The sequence below is a fragment of the Pleurodeles waltl genome, chromosome 5 (assembly GCF_031143425.1).
Source record: "Pleurodeles waltl isolate 20211129_DDA chromosome 5, aPleWal1.hap1.20221129, whole genome shotgun sequence".
NCBI classification, from domain to species: Eukaryota; Metazoa; Chordata; class Amphibia; order Caudata; family Salamandridae; genus Pleurodeles; species Pleurodeles waltl.
In genome coordinates, this window is record NC_090444.1 from 1,603,827,719 (window position 1) to 1,603,832,297 (window position 4,579).

The 4,579-nt window shown below is 51.8% G+C and overlaps 1 pseudogene; it reads left to right on the forward strand.

Moving 5' to 3' along the window:
* The first annotated feature begins 3,133 nt into the window (after positions 1-3,133).
* On the forward strand, positions 3,134-3,311 carry LOC138297599 (U2 spliceosomal RNA; annotated as a pseudogene).
* Positions 3,312-4,579: the final 1,268 nt, after the last annotated feature.

The window sequence follows — 4,579 nt, forward strand, 5'->3', positions numbered from 1 at the left end:
TGGCGGCCTATCACCCTGTTGAATGCCGATTATAAATTGTACATGAAGCTTTTGACTCAGAGGGTGGGTGCACTTGCCTCTGGTCTGATCTCACCAGACCAGGTAAGTGCTGTCAAGGGAAAGAGGGTTTCAGACTGCTTATCACTTGTGAGGGATTGTATTCGCTTTAAGCTCGACAGATGTTCACCTTTGGCTCTCTTAAGTCTGGACTTTGAAAAGGCATATGACAGGTTGTCACATGGGTTTTTGTGGAAGATACTAGAAGCTATGGGTATTCCATTACTGTTTGTGCAATGGATTAAATGGATATATGAAGCTTCTAGCAACAGAGTACTTTACAATGGGTGGTTGTCTCAGGCTTCAGAGTAAAGAGTGGGGTAAGACAAGGGTGCCCTATGTCTCCTATTTTATTTGTCTGTGCATTGAATGTCTTAGCAGCGCCTGTTTGAACTCGAGCTCAGGGGATGGGACGTGGATGATGAACTGGAGGAAACCCAAAAAGGGCTCGCAGAGCACTTCAGGGAGGAATCCAGGAAAATCATCTTCCGGACCAGAACCGAGAACCTCGAGAAGGATGAGAAATGCAACTCATTCTTCTTCAAGAAACTTCACTCGGCCCACAGCCTGCTGGTAGAGCTTCGGGACTCGAAGGGCAACCTCCAGAGTGGGAAACAGCACGTCATGAGGGTCGTCACCGACTTTTATGGTGAGCTTTACTCACCGAAGTTGTCAGAGAGATCCCAGGCGGACAGTTTCCTAAAGGGCATCCCAAAGACACTGAGTCCAGAAGAGAGAGAGAGGGCCTGAATGCGCCCTTCACCCTGGAAGAGCTGCACTTGGCCGCCACGACCTCCAAGAGAGGCAAGACCCCCGGAAGTGATGGTCTCCCAGTGGAACTTTATGTCGAACTGTGGGACCTGATCGGGCCAGACTTGCTGGACCTCTACGAGGAAATGGTGGGCAAGGGCAGTATGCCGCAGTCCCTGCGTGAAGGCATAACGCTTTTGTACAAACAGAAGGGAGAAAAGGAGGACCTCAAAAACTGGAGGCCCATCTCTCTCCTCAATGTGGACTACAAACTCCTAGCGAAGGCAATGGCCAACCGCCTAAAGAAAGTGATAGAGAAGATAGTCCACCCTGACCAGACCTGTGGGATACCGGGTCAGCAGATCACGGACAGCCTGGCCCGAGACACGATCGAGTACGTCAAGAGCCAAAAGGTTCAGACGGCCGTGGTCAGTCTGGACCAGGAAAAGGCCTTTGACCGCGTCTCCCATGAGTTCATGGACCGGACACTCAGTGCACTGGGACTAGGAGACTTCTTCTGTGACGTGGTGACCGCAATGTATAGAAACACCTCTAGCACAGCGTTGGTCAATGGATGGAAAACCGACCCCTTCCCCGTCCTGTCAGGTGTTAGGCAGGGCTGTCCACTCTCACCTGTTCTGTTCATTTGCGTTATAGAGCTCCTCGCCGAACGCAGACAGAACAGGGGCATCAGAGGAGTGATAGTACCAGGAAGCAGCGGGAAGGGCGAAGTGAAGTGCTCCCTTTACATGGACGACGCCTCAGTATTCTGCGCAGACGGGTGCTCCATAAAAGAACTTGAGAAGACTTGCATCGAGTTTGGGAAGGCGTCAGGAGCAAAGATAAACAGCGCCAAGTCAGAAACCCTGCTCTTCGGCCACTGGACCCCCACCAGAGACCCACTGCCATTACCCATCAAGCAGGATTTCCTGAAGATCCTTGGAGTCTGGTTCGGCCGAAAAAGCGCGGCGGAGAAATCATGGGAAGAAAGACTGGCAAAGACGAAGCAGAAGCTGGGACTCTGGAGCCTCCGGAAGCTGACGATCGAAGGGAAGTTTTTGGTCCTGCTGAACGAGACCCTGCCAGTGCTCCAGTACGTCGCACAAGTATGGCCAGTGCAGCCTCGAACGCCCAAGGCCATCACTAGAATGATCTTCTACTTCATATGGAACTCCAAGATGGATAGAGGGAGGTGATGTTCAAAACCCACGACAAGGGAGGCAAAGGCGTGCCGGACATCGCCATCATCCTGAGGGGAACCTTCATATGTCACTGTGTGAGGAACAACCTGAGGGCAGAAGATGAAAGCCATGCTGGCTTCCTGATAACACGTTTTTTCCTGTTACCGACGTGGAGGCGACTTGGATGGGTAGAATGGGACAGCGCAGTCCTCTACAACTGGGAAACCCCATGGTTTTACAAAGAAGTGGAGAAGTTCATTAAGGAGCACGGTCCGGCGGCAAGCGCCCCGACACAGTGGACTCCAAAGATCGTCCAACGACAGGTCAGTGCGAGGGATGTCAGCGAACCAATCGGTGCCCTCCCCTCTGCCACAGCGGACCATGTCTGGAGAAACGTAGCCTCCAAACGCCTGACCAACCAACACAAGGAAATTGCGTGGATGGCCATCCAGGGAGGCCTGCCAGTGAGAGCCTTCATGCATGCAAGAGGGCTCAACCGATACAAGTCCTGTCCAAGAGGATGCACCGCAGATGAGACGACCTACCATCTCTTCTGGGAATGCGCCTACGCCCAGGACCTTCTGAAGGCCCTAAGCACGGAGCTTGGGGCCTGGATACCAACAACATGCATCACTGCAGACTCGGTAATGTATGGATTGTTCCCCGGTTCCCACACACTCAGAGACCTCCAGGGCTGCTGGAGGCTCCTGAGCTGCTTTAAAGATGTTCTTCTATTTTCCAGAAACCGCCTGGTAGTGGGGAAGGAGGAGACATCGACTATGGGCTGTCGGAAGATAATCCACAGCCTCCTGCGTGACTTCGCAGCACTGGACGGATCAGACGACAACAGCGATGACGAAACCTGAAGGGGCCCGCCCCGGAGGGTCCACTAACCTGTTGTCTACTTTTTTCTCTTCAGGACCCGAAAGGCGAACGGAGAGGACTCAGATGAAGACAGGTGTAGTAAATGTAAAGTGATGTAATGTAATGTTTTCTTTTGATTAACGTGGCCTTTTTCATTAACAGGTAAAAGGTCAAAGGGATAGCTTGTGCACATGTTGTCAAGCTTGTTACCTACGACTTACGATCAAATAGGTATTTGTGTACGGTGACAATTGTATGTATCTGAACCAAAGCACGAGTTCCTGACATTGAGAACAAACAAAAAAATCTGTTCTTATCAGTTTAATATCTGATACGTCCTCTATCTGTGGACCATATATTAAATTGATTTTTGGAACAGGGAGATGGAATAGGAGCTTGCTCTGTCCACTCCACGCATCAACCTGGTATTGCAGTACCTCCAGGAATGGTGCACTCCCCACCCGGGGAAAACCATGCCGTTGAAATAAAAGATGAAAAAGGGAAAGTAGCGCTTCACTGCTGGCACTCTGTAAAGTGGCACGAATGTGTTTGGGTGCAAATAAAACCAACCTGGCCACTTTGTGGCAGCTGTGTCTTGTTTTACTCATTTCGTCATATTTCTGTCGTATTCATTATTCCCTCCAACCCCCCTTTTTTCCCCTTTTATTTAAATTTTCCTCTGCTCAGAGGCTACACTTTGGTATTGAAAAATGCTAGAAAAACACTGCATCTTCAGCAGTGATTTTCTTTTGTTTTTGGATCCATTTCCCAAAAGAACAAGGGATGGACTAGAGGGGACGCAGAGAACAAGAGCCCTTTTTGGATCTTCCGGTCTTCCAGCAAGTGAGGAGGTGCGAGATAGGAACGGTAAGACAGGCAGTAAAAAAAAAGAGAGCGAGAGCGGTGGGAGTGGGAGGGAGCCGTGGCAGACTAGAAGAAATGGGCACTGTCTATGTCTTCTCTGGGCAGAAGGGAAAGAGTCCTTTTCCTTCCTTGCCCGCCCCCGCCCGTCCATAAACAGCCGAGCCTTATCTATGGGCCTAGGCTACAGGGCAGTAGAGTCCTGGGCAAGCGAGGGCGAGGTGCCGGTCACTTGCTGTCAGGGTGCTGTCCAGGGTGGCCCGGCCTTCCGACCCAGGGGCTGGAGGCAGTGGACAGGAAGGGGCGGGCATGCAAAAACTAGAAACCGGGCAACGTGGGTATGCTAAAGGACGCATAATGAGGTGACTGCTGAGAACTCTGGGAGCCGGGAGAAACCCTGACGCCAGGGACTTTTTTTTCCTTTTGGCACTTGCTGAGCTCTTGCCAAGAGACGGGAAAAGAGGCGGAAGGCCCGTGAACGGTCAAGGAAAAAAGACTACCCCAAACTGAGTCAGCCAGGGAGACAGGCCGGTGAGGTGAGAATTCTGGCACCCTTTCGGGTTATCGCTTCTCAGCCTTTTGGCTCAGATCAGTGTTTGGAGGAGTCTAAGCACTGCATTTTTTATTAAAAGGTTGTTTCTGAGCCCAGAATTCCGTTTCTGCTGGGCCTGCGTTTCCCTGGCTTGACCGGGGCCAGGCTGCGTGGGAGGAGGCGGCAGGGGGAGAGACACAGGAGGATGCTCTCGGGCGAACCTCTGGGGATACTGGGCCTTCGCTCCACGGCTTGTCCGTGGCAAGGCTGCGTGGAACCAGGGGAGGGAAATCCTGCAACACGAGGATATTCCCGATTCCACCGGTAGAGGGAC